Source organism: Ictidomys tridecemlineatus, unplaced genomic scaffold, assembly GCF_052094955.1.
Source record: "Ictidomys tridecemlineatus isolate mIctTri1 unplaced genomic scaffold, mIctTri1.hap1 Scaffold_70, whole genome shotgun sequence".
In the NCBI taxonomy this organism is placed as follows: Eukaryota; Metazoa; Chordata; class Mammalia; order Rodentia; family Sciuridae; genus Ictidomys; species Ictidomys tridecemlineatus.
In genome coordinates, this window is record NW_027524982.1 from 461729 (window position 1) to 474512 (window position 12784).

Below are 12784 nucleotides of genomic sequence, written 5' to 3' on the forward strand. Positions count from 1 at the left end.
AAAGTGTAACAACCCTTCCATATAAGATCCTTATGTAGTATGTTTGTCAGTTTAATAATGTAACTGAAGTAAATAAAGCTTAATACTTTCAGTATAATTCTTCCAAATGAAATTAGATTTATTTCTACTGTAGTTCCTTACAGATGCTTAAGCTAAGGGACCCTGCTTTTATTTAAAATAAAATTTTCTGAAGCGAGGGAATAACCCACCTGCTCTAATTCTCCTATTCCTCATGAATCTCTATCCTTAGGAATAATATGATTCTTCTCCTTGAATTGGTAGAATATATTGATAGAAATAATTAACCTGTCCTTCAAACTTGTCAAAGTTGCTTATTATTTTTTTTCTTTCTCAAACAAAATCTCAGTGAGTTTTTGTGGAAGTGGGGTTAAATATTGCATAAGGATAAATGGCATTTTACTGAAAGACTGAAACAGCAACATAAAACTGTAACTTCCTCTCCCCAGGAAAAAAGGTAAATATTCTGAAAAGTGGTCTCATCCCACACTTCTAGAGACACTATCAACAATTCCGTAGAAGAGTGGCTTTGCAGTTTTCATTCTCCTCTTTTTTTTTTTGAATAGAGCCCAAAGAATTAACCAAAACACACGTCTACTCAGCTTAAGATCATATCTACCAGCCTTTCCCATATGTAAGCGTGAGTATATGACTAAGTATGGCTTCTGTATTATAAAGAGAAATAGCCTGTGATACTGAAGGCACATGTACTTGAAAAGTAGGTGCTTCCTCTTCCTTCCTTTCCTCCTTCCTGTTGCCAGAAGCCCACCTTTGAAGAGGTAGACAAGTGCTAGCCACTAATCAAACTGAAGGTGCTGTGACCCTGGGTAATGCAAGCACACGAAGGAATGTCTTTAGATCTATTAGAGATGAGTACAGATTCTAATTTGCACAGTCAATATTTTTAATAGTGAAAAATGTCAAACCCAAAGTAAAGAGAAAACTTAACAAACACCCAGGTGTGCGCCACACAAAATTAGCAAAAATTAACCTATTTTCTTCTTAGAAGTAATGGTTGTGTTGAACTTGGTGTGTATTTATCCCATTTGTTTTTGTAAGTGTACTATAAATGCATACATTTGATGCAAATGATGTGTTTATTGCATTCAGTAGTTTTATATGACGTGTATTATTTTATACTTTAGAAATTTCAAATGTCCTCTTTCTACCTATTGGTGTGTTTAATTCACTTACTTTCATTATGTTTATGCATATAGTATTAATATTTTCACATTTTTATTTATTTATTTTATTTATTTTTGGAATGGAACCCAGGGATGTTTAACCACTGAGCCACATCAGCAGGCCCTTTTTATATTTCTTTAGAAACATGGTCTTGTTGAGTTGTAAGGGCCTCACTACATTGCTGAGGTTGGCTTTGAACTTGCGATCCTACTACTTCACCCTTCGAGCTGTTATGATTACATGCAAGTGCCACTGCACGGGGCCTATGATTTGATTTTTATTTCAGCATACATCTTTTCTTTACTCATTTACAAGTTATGCCTTTTATATTCATTCTTTAGAGGTCAATTTCAAGTGAGATTTGTTAATAAACTTTAGGTAAATTAAAAATTCTCTATTAGACTCTTTTATTTAATTGATTTTATTTTTTAAATAAATGACAGCAGAATGCATTACAATTCTTATTACACATATAGAGCACAATTATTCATATCTTTGTTATATAGAGTATGTACATGCCAATTCATGTCTTTATACATGTACTTTTTTTTGCATTGCAATTCTTACCACACATATATGACACAATTTTTATATCTGTTTGTATATAAAGTAGGTTAACATCCAATTCGTGTCTTCATACATGAACTTTGAAAAAATCTTTATTAGACTCTTGAATGATAAGAAAATACCATTTAAATATGGATTGTATAAGATTTACCTTGTTATCTCCTTTTTTATGAATAATACCTGATTAGTTTCCTTAAAAGGCTTTTAAAATTACTTTCTTTACCATTAATTCTTAGAGTGAACATCTTTTGAGTTAAATCTAAGTTTTGCCTGAGTACACACTTTGTACTTATTGCCTTGGCCCAGTATAGTTCAGAGACCAGACACACTCTTTACTTAGCAGTCTCTCTACTAAAGGACATGCATGTGCACACACTCACACAAATTAAAAATAAGGTATTTCCTGAAAAATCAATGTGTCTACTAAGGAAGTGACCCTTAAAATCAATAATTTTATAGAAAATCTAAGTGATTTAGTTTATTGGTATAAATTTTTATTGAGTAATCATAAATTTTATAAAGAGAGTTTTTTTTGGAGACTTAAACTCATATGAACCAAATTTATCACATTGGATAGAAAAGGATTGCTAGGATATGTTTATAATAACAGAAACATGTCTCTAATAAAAGAGGAACAATGGAAAAATGGAGAAAGCATCAAAGAATTGATTCCAAAGGACAATATTCTGTTTCATATTTTCTTACAAATTAAGCTAAAATTCTCCAGCAGCATGTACCCAAATTTTCCACATTGCACTTTCATTTCATTGCATTCTTTTGATGACCCCTTTCTTTTATTTTAACATAAATGTTTATCCCACAAGTGCATCTCCCCTCTACATGCCTGAAATTCATAAATGCCTAACATTGTTCTGATGTCAACTTAATTCTATAATTGTTTTTTACTCATTTTTAGCATAGACCTTGTTAATGGATCATTCTGCATTTATTTGAATTGAAATTAATATAATTTTGTAGCAAATGTCATTCAAGCATTTCTGTTTGGGGACAACGACATGAATGCAAAGAGGTTTAAATATTTTCAGCTTTAAGATTACCATCAAGAGAGAAGAAAACTTTATTAATAATTCCAGATGAAAGATATAGAGTTATTAATGAAAAACAAACACAGCTTTCTGTCTGATTTTCAATATCCACGTTATGCAAAGCACACAGAGTAGATATTACTTCCCATATGTCTGTTTACATTACCAAAGCAGCAGAATTCACTGATTTTTCAACCTGTGAACTTTGAGAGCTTGCTTCTATGATGATTTTTAGCTTCATCTTTTTCAAAATCAAGTAATAGTTATATAAACTAGGAACCTGGGATCATTCTTGCTACTCTCTATTCTTTACCAGTTTTATCTAAATGGTCCCTAGATCAGATCTACTGTAGATTGCATTCTATACTTTTTTTTGGGGGGGGGGTGAGGGGTACCGGGGACTGAACTTAACTATATTTTATTTGTAAACAGGGTCTCACTGAGTTGCTTAGTGCCTGACTGATGTTGAGGCTGGCTTTCAACTTGAGATCCTCCTATCTCAGCCAAGGAGCAGCTGGGATGATAGGGGAGAGCCACTGCTCCCAGGTGTAAAACATTTTAAAAATTGACTTGGTACTAACCTGCATGGCAAGTGAAACATCATCTTTTTCCAATTCATTATCAGTTATTCCAGGGATTTTTTTCACTGATTTTTGCATTGCTACCTTCTTTCTTCTATTCTTTATTTTTTAGAGAGAGTGAGAGAGGAGAGAGAGAGAGAGAGAGAGAGAGAGAGAGAGAGAGAGAGAGAGAGAGAGAGAGAGAGAGAGAGAATTTTTTTTAATATTCATTTTTTAGTTTTCGGCGGACACAACATCTTTGTTGGTATGTGGTGCTGAGGATTGAACCTGGGCCGCACGCATGCCAGGCAAGCGCGCTACCGCTTGAGCCACATCCCCAGCTCTTTCTTCTATTCTTGATACTTAAATTCATGATATTTAAATTTAACTATTTCCCTTTTTTGCCCTCAAGACATAATATGTTCTTTCAAGAACATTTCTCATACTAGATTCTAATCTCCTATTTACTGTCATTCCAGTTAAAGTATCCCCTCTTTGGCTGACACTTTATACCCTGAAGACAGCATACTGGCTTCATATTGTAGTTCTCAATAAACAATTTTGAATTACTGAGCAGGTTAATTACCTGGCAATAATGAATATAGCAAAGATTTGTGCCTTGCATTGTTGCCTTGATAGATTCCTAATGTATCTCCAGAAAACCCAAATCTACTGCCTTAGATAAGGTGAGATAATGGGCCCATTATTCCAATGTTTCACATAGTTTTATAGCAAATCAAGTAGTTTTTCATGCTTGCATTGGGTTAATCCAAGCTGAGCTTAGAGATACATTCAAGCACTGTATGGCACCTATGATTTTTTTACCCCTTTGAATTACTGCAATTCCTTATGAAGAAGGGCTTATTTTAAATAGGCTTTTATCAGTAAGGTTTTGAATTTACCTGGAACCTCCTTAGTTTCTAATGCCAACAGGATAGGCTTGTCTCTTTGATTCAGAAAAGATGATGATAATTTAAGTCCATATGAGGCCAGATGTGAATGCTGAATTTAGGTAAAGATAAAAATGACAATTTCATAGCTGATTCTCAGATACAAAAAAGTTAGTTCCCCAAGCCATAAAGATAACAGCAACCAAGCAGCCTCATTTTCCTCATCTACAATCACTTGTTCCACTAACATTTTTTTTTCTCCAACACAACAAATTCCAAATTATTCTACTTATGAATCATGGAAGTCAGAAGTTATGGCTTTAAGGTTTAAAGAAGGAAAGAAATTGTTTCTTGAGTTGGTGCTAAATAGAGAATTCCTTTTCTTTACTTTTTTTCCCTTTTAAATAATTTATTTTCATTTTTTAAATTTTTTTGCTTTTGCCTATAAGGGTAACCAAGATAAAACCCATGTCTTTGTATGAGTAGAAGCCTATCAGATGATGGAAAAATGATCTCATCATGTAATTTTTATAATTTAAATTATAAAATATTTAAAAATTTATAAGCAACACATTTCATTATAACTCATAAAATAATGTTAATTGCTAAGAGCACAAACCATGTAGAAACACTGCTCGAGTATGAATTTTCTGTGTGTCATTTATTCATTAGTGACCTCTGAAAAGCTTTCTAACCTTTCTAGTTGGTAGTTCACTCATCTGTAAAGGTGAGATCACTATAGTAAATTTCACATAGTTAGGTTTTGAATATCCACATATTTCATTTTTGCAAGCCATGTAGAACAATGAATGGCACACAGTTAAGTTCAACTTAAGGGTTGAATAAGCAAGTTGTTATACATGTAATTATCATCTACCCTGATTGACACTATATTCACACTTTTTTAGATTTTCTGGATATAAAATATTACAGATGTTGAATTATTTATCAGTTGCTTCCTAATAAATTGCTCCCAATATTAGTGGCTTAAAACCATAAACATTTATCACAGTTTCTGTGGTTCAGGAATTAGGGAGTAGCCTTGCTGGGTGGTTCTGGCTTGAGGTCTCTCATAAGGTTATTGCCAGAGCTGCAGTCATCTGAAACTTTCCCTGAGGCTAGAGAAGTGAGTTCCAAGGTTGCTCACTCATATGGCTGGGAGAGAGGGCCTATCTGTTCCTCTCCACATGTATCTTTCTGCAAGGACACTTGGTTGTCGTCCCAGGTCAGTTAGCCTCTTTTCTCAGACAGTGACCTGAGATAATGAGCAAGATAAAAACTGCAAATGTCTTTGCTGGTCTACCTTCTCTAGGTCACACCTGTCATTTCCACTGTATTTTATTCACTAGGAGGAAGTGCTAGCTCCACCTGTTAATGAGAAGATGATCAAATAATTTGTGAATGTGTTTCAAATCAGTACCAATGCAATTGAGCCTCCTATTCCATTCTTTGTAGTATTTTCCTCTTTACTCCTTCTCTCAAGGTGTTCACTATCCTGAAATTGACAGGCCCAAAATCTCCCAAATCAAGTTGTAATTGAGCCCCTAATGCTGATCTCCTAACATGTGAATGTGAGTGCCTGAGCTACCAGAATTACTGTCCAGCCTCTTATAACAGTCTGAATATTAAGTATAAAATGATGAAGTGCCTTATAAAAGATTAAGACTTTTCATATGTATCATGACATAAAGCACTAGGTACTTCCCCTATGATGATCTCTGAAGCTCAGGCTCCTTGAGTACATGTTGGTGCTGTATGGCGAACTTCTAACCAGTGGATATGGAGATGTTAAAGATGGTGTCAGACACTGCCATTATACAGCCTTTAACAATAACTGATGGGGTGCTCTAATTCTCTTTTCTCATCCCTCACTGCCTCTTGGCTCAGATCACAAAACTGTAAATTGGAAGCAGCTTGTTGTCTGAGTAATTGCTTAGGGAGGATGTGTTGAGGAAAACACAGAGACCCTGCATCCGTATCGGGCTTGACATGAACTAGAAATTAACTTTTATTACATTAATCCAGTGAAATGTCAAAGTATATTTGTTATTGCAATACAGTCTGTCCTATCCTGACTAATACGGAAAACATAAAACAAAATGAAAACATGTGGCATTAGTTGAGAGATCACAGAAAATACAGAAGGCTCATGTATTAGAAATTAGAAAGATGGTCATCAGTGTTACAAGGTCAGAAGACATTTAGTAATACTAGATCGGTAGTCACTTGGGAGGAATCCTAAAAAACTAAGAAATGTAAATGAATAAAATAGAAGCATAGATATGTGGGTGTGGACATTAACTACACTTAAATCACTGAAAGAAAAAGAAGTTTGGAAATGGATTGGCTGGTTTATAAGCATAAATTTTACCTTTGCAACATTAGATTTTAAATAGTAAGGGCTAGGTTTACAGAACTTTGAAGAACAAAGTCATGTAATGTTCATGAGTTGGATAAACTCACATGGAGCAAAGGACAGACTGGAACTATGGTTTGATACAAGTCCCAGCTGGATAAAGGATCTTAGAGAAAGAGAATTAAAGTCTCTTTCCCATCTGCTTATTGTACCACCATATATATATATATATATATATATATATATATATATATATAGTGCATTTATTTTAATTTTTTATTTAAAAAAATATATATATAGGTACATATATTTAGTGGTACATATATATCCATATATCTATATCTATATCTCTATCTATCTATCTATATATGGTGGTACATATATATACATCTAATAGTGGTACATATATATATATACACACATACACACACACAGACACATATGTGTGTGTTTGTGTGTGTGTGTATAGTGATGCATATAGATATGAGGCAGACATAGGAATGATGATGGAAAATTAGCTGTCATATTAAAACTAAGGAGAGAAATGTGATTTCTGACACAAGGAACTGACTAGAAATACATATATCAGAAACCTACTAAAGTTTCAGCAGTAGTATATTGTCAAAAATATCTGACAATTTAACACCCAAACAAGACTTGGGTTTCCATTGCCAGGAGGCAGGGATTACCTAAGGAACTCCCATTCTCCGAGTAGAGAATTCATGGACAGGGGATTCCATATGCATGGTAGATTCATGGACAAAGAGAAGAGTACCCCCTCAGGACCTGGAGTTTATGAGAACATTCATTGGAGATTTTTTTTTTCTCCACAATCCTAAAGCAAAGTGCTTTCAAAATGGTGCCCGGTGAGATTTCAGAGTTTCTACCAATAAGTGCTGCTCACGTCTTCCATTTTTCTCCTCTTTGTTTGGTATATTTATTGTAGGTGTTCTCCCTATGTCAGGAATGTTTTGGTAGACAATTCCTGGGGTTACCAGCACCCCAGAAAAGCAGATTCCCACTTGGAGGTGTGAGCTGCCCGGGTAAATAAAAAGTCTGAATAATCAGTAAAGAATAAAAGACAAAGCCAAAAATTAGATTCAACAGGGGAAGTGTATCAAAGGTTTCAGTGAGGGAGGAATCTTGAGGTAAATTGGCAGGTCATTCCTATCTCTGGATGGGTGTTTGAACCTAAGGCTGTGAGCTAAGGCAGGTTGGCAGTGAATGGGACTTTCTCAAATGGGGAATTTCACTCAGGAATTCACAGCAAAGCAACTTTCCTGCCTCAATGGCTCAAACAATGTCCATAGTTCATATAGGGCTCCCAACAGGCAATGGGACATTTTAATTGACAGGTTCTTGGGTCAACAATGGCAATATCTAGATCACCACACATTTCCTATGATCCTCGTTTTTAGTCATATAGTCAATGGTGAGAAAGGACTGGATAGAAGTGACTCCTTTGGCGAGGTAAAAATATGCTAAACACATGGAAAGAATAAAACAATTTGATGACCACAATAGTGGACTGTTTTTTAGTACATCATATACTTAAGTCATGCCAATGGAGGGAGGAGATGTTAGTGAGATCCATACCTAGAGCTTAAAACATTTCTCATGACCGTTTCCTTTATGTGGAGTACTAGGAAGCTTCAATTTCCAGATTGTAGAACTAAAAGATCATCAGAGCATTTTAGGTCTTATGCACATTGATGTTTCTTACGCAGAGATCAACTGACAAACACACACGTATGTACTTACAGATACATGCATACAGTGTTTGCAACTTAAGTACTTTCCTATGTTATATTAGTAAATGCTCCTTAGAGCAAGAAGGGTGGGCCTGTTGACTTTCCTGTCTGTGAACCGTGGGCAACAAGATATAATTTTCCTGCCATTTGGAGTTTAGCAAATCATGTGTTTAAAACACCAAGCAGAAAGTGACAGATGTAATGTTGATAATTGTTAGGTAGGAGTTGTAATGCCATTTCATTTTCAGCATATGGAGAAATCATGAGGAATATATTGTTCCTCAAGTGGTACAAATGGTCTTTCATCAAATGAGATATTAAGTTCAGAGTGTCCTTATAGAATGTGTCATTTGACAAATGTCTTTCCTGAATTTTAATGTAACATGCCACTTGAAACCAAAAATAGAATAAGAAAATACAAATCTCAAATTATTGAATAGGTTTCCTTTCAACATTGTGTAGCTAAAAGAAAACTAATAAGCATATTTTTAAAAATAATGGATATCTAACTCTTACAAAACAACATTTTTGTCAGCTAATCGTAAATGAATGAGAAACATATGGATTAAGTTTCCATCAAAAACCCATACATTTAAAAATTCAAGTAAAACTTGTTTGGCAGAAATCTTTTTATATTTTGCCAATTTCAAAATATTTGAAAATAATTTGAGTGTTTTTAACATAAAAAGTCATAAGATCCTCGTTTTTTAATAAATTATAAAAACGATGAAAAAATCATGAAGTGATTTCTACAGCAATAATTATCATGCAAATTATTGTCATCTTGATAGCCCCATGGATTATTTCAAAAGTAATTACCTGAAGGAAAAGAACAGCATGTTCTAAAAATCAACAGCATGTTGGAAAACTTAGGAAAATATTATGAACTAAAGATATGAAACTATGTTGCTCACTTTCAAATATAAAATGGGCAGGATCTTCCAAGTAAAAAAACACTTCATATTACCAATGGCATGCTTTGAGGTTAGTATAAGAGAATACAATGTACTGTATATTGTTGGTTTCAAATAGTAGCTAAACAATTTGTCTTTAGCTCTTGTTAAATTAAATGAGATTCTTTTGGAACTTGACAGGAAGTAATGATGATGGTATCAGGAAAATTTGGGATAGTGATAGAAACTCCACCAGTCTTAGATGAAAACAAATATATTTCAAAAACTGAAAAGAAACATGTTGGATCATGCATTTGAGAAGTCCAGGTCTTGGGCTGATTTTTGTTATGGCAAAATCCAGGGCTTACTCTCTTATTTCCTTTCTCTGTGTTGGTATTTCCTGAAACCGCCTGGCTCCTATGTTCCCAATATTACAGTATAGAGGAAAGCAGACAGTTTCTTTATACCCAGTTCCAGCAAAGAGCCTAAGAAGACTGTGATGGTGCTGTGTGATATGTTCATCTGCTTAGTGGTGCCTCAGTCTTGAGAAACCCACCAAGCCACAGGGAATAAGGAACAGGCACAGTATCTTCCAAACCAGATGGATGGGGGTGAGGGTCCTTGGTTTTTTAATAAGTAGGGCTAATATTTCCAAAAGGAATGAGAAAGATGACTGCACAGACATCACTTCAGAGATCACATCTCCTTATATCATCACTTGGGGTAGGATTTTAACATGTGTTTGGGAAGGGACATAAATATGCAGAACTTTGTAAGCAGTGAAATTTGTCCTGAGTTTATCTTCTGTCTCACCAATTCTGCCTGCAGAATAAAACTGGCTATGGATTTTGAGGTCAAGCTTGTCATCTTTATATCCTTTTTATGATGGAAAAATTAGACAGATAAGCCATATTCTTTGTGGTTTTACATTAGAAGATCTTCATATAAAGAGGCAGGATATATGAAAAGATCCTGACACTTGATTTCTGTGTCACTGTGTTCCATGAGAATGATTATCAAAACAAGTATTTTTTTCTTCACTTGGAACAGAGAAATGTGATCTCAAAACATGAGTGTTTTATAGGTCTTGAGTATTTCCATGCACTTTGAATATTAGGTCACAGGGAAAAAATTAAACCACAATTCAAATTTCTAATAAACAGACCAAGCTATCAACACCATTTCTATTATAATCAGGTTAAAGAGTTAAAAGTTTTATAAATTTAGTGTTATTTAAAAACAAATGACCAAAATGATGTATTAAAAAAAAGAAGAAACTCAAAGCATACTACTTAAGGTTAAAAAGATAAGTGAGGGAGGCAATTTTCTTATGTATGGAAAGGTATTTTAGTAAGTATTTAAAAAATCAAGACGTATGTTAATTTTTCAATTTGCTTTGTGACTTCCTGAACAATTTTAAAGGAAGCATTTTTCTTGAATTAGTGATTTCTAAAAAATAATATTTAAAGGATATTTTCATAGATTTTTGTCATATTTTCAAAGAATTTTATTTTTCTAATATTAAGTAATCCAATCTTCTGTTCTAAATTCAAATTTTTTTTCCAATCTTTTTTTTTTGTATAAAGAGAATACAATGTACTGTATATTGTTGGTTTCAAATAGTAGCTAAACAATTTGACTTTAGCTTTTGTTAAATTAAATGAGATTCTTTGGGAACTTGACAGGAAGTAATGATGATGGTATCAGGAAAATTTGGGATAGTGATAGAAACTCTACTTCACCAATCTTAGATGAATACAAATATATTTCAGATTGGTTCAAATGAAGTTGAACCCAGGGGTGCTTAACTGTAGAACTACATCCCTATTACTTTTTATGTTATTCTTATTTTATTTTTCTTATTTTTATGCAGGCTTGCTTAGAGCCTCACTTAATTGCTAAGGCTGGCCATGAACTTGAAATCCTCCTGCCTTAGCCTGCAGAGTCTCTAGGATTACAGGTTTGTACCACCACATCCAGCTTACATTCTGCTTTTACCAAACTGGACGACATGTCTTTGTTAGTGCTGCCTAATCTATACATCCTGTTTATATTTTCATTTGAACAGCTTTCATAGATTTAAGCAGTATTTCTGTAATTCTTGAGATAGTTTATGAGTGATTCAAGAAGTAGGCATAAGATAATAATACCTGTAATCTTTGAATAATCAGGTTGACCTATATGTCATGAAAATCTTACTAGTAGAAATACATCAACCATTAGACATTATTAATTAATATAAATTTACATTTCTTGTATAGCATACAAATACATAATAAGATATACGATGAAATTTCTCCAAGACTATTTGTGTGATAAGCATTATTCTAAATATTTTGTGTGTGAACACATTTAATTCATAGGGCTACCTAGTAAGGTGATTATTATTACCCCCATTTTATGAAACCTGATAGTTGATTGACATCTGTAGTGGCGGGGCAGGTGCACAGCTGCTCATATATCCTTCACTGGAGAACGGTCCTCCTGTGAGGAATGTCCTCCTCTTTCACAGAACTCACAACTTGGGAAAGTATGCACATGGACCCTGAGAGAGGAAGGAGACACCTGCCTGGTCAGCAGATGGGCCAAGTGGACTCTGGAAATCAATGGGTGGCAGGTTTGCAGGCTGAATTGCCCTTGCATCCACATGGGCCACATTTAATGATGAAGAGAGTGAGCACAAAAGCTTATGAAGTGGCTAAATTCACGCAAGTGGTTAAAAAACTCCTTCTCCTTTGGCATATCCATCAACAGCTGCCCTTCCTGTCTCTCATCAGTTGACCTTTTCCACCTCTTATAAGGAACACCTCTCTGGTTCTCTGAGTCCTTTTTTTGAAGATGCTCTCACTAGGTTAAAGGTAAGGTAAGGGGAGCACTTCCTTGTTTTTCTCTTTAAAGCTACCATATTAACTATGACCAAATTTTCTTTTTAAACATTTTCAGAATTAAGACTACATTTAAGGGAAGTCTTCAAGAAGGTTGTGATTTATTTGAGGGGAGAGGCATGAAAAGAATTACAAACCAAGACTGTATGCTAAATTTTATAAAAGAGATACAAATATATTTCAATCCCTATCATAATAATTAGAGCTATTCAAATCAGATCTATTAGGAATGGTTTCATGTAGAGTTAGTAAATGTGTTAGTAATGAATTTAAGAGGTGTGGGTGGAAAAGAAGGATGAACAAAAGCGTAGAGGTGAACTAGAAAGAGCAGAAAAACAACTGTCGAGGGAAATATACAGGAAGTTGAATTGAAGCCCTACATGGATGCCAGACCAACTAATCTCCCTGACTACAGAGTTTGTTAGATGATGGGAAATTTGTAAATCCTTTTAAAAAAGGAGGTGAGGCAAGGTTGCATTTGTGTTTTAAATCTCTGCAGGAAAACGTAGAAATTCTTTAACCAAAATACATCAATGAGTTGCATAAGTTCAAAAACCTTCAGAAAATTGATATAAATTTTCAAATATTTTATATCTTTTTGCATTTCCTCTGAAGAAACACGATGATTCAACC

General features: G+C 34.3%; 1 long non-coding RNA gene across 2 annotated transcripts; it reads left to right on the forward strand.

Annotated features, from left to right (window-relative positions):
* The first annotated feature begins 204 nt into the window (after positions 1-204).
* Positions 205-12577, forward strand: LOC144374441 (uncharacterized). 2 transcript variants are annotated; one of them, XR_013433838.1, is made up of 4 exons: positions 205-475; positions 585-658; positions 11140-11226; positions 11779-12577. It is a non-coding gene; the product is annotated as an uncharacterized LOC144374441 (long non-coding RNA). The 2 variants fall into 2 exon arrangements; XR_013433837.1 differs by having other exon boundaries at positions 205-658.
* Positions 12578-12784: the final 207 nt, after the last annotated feature.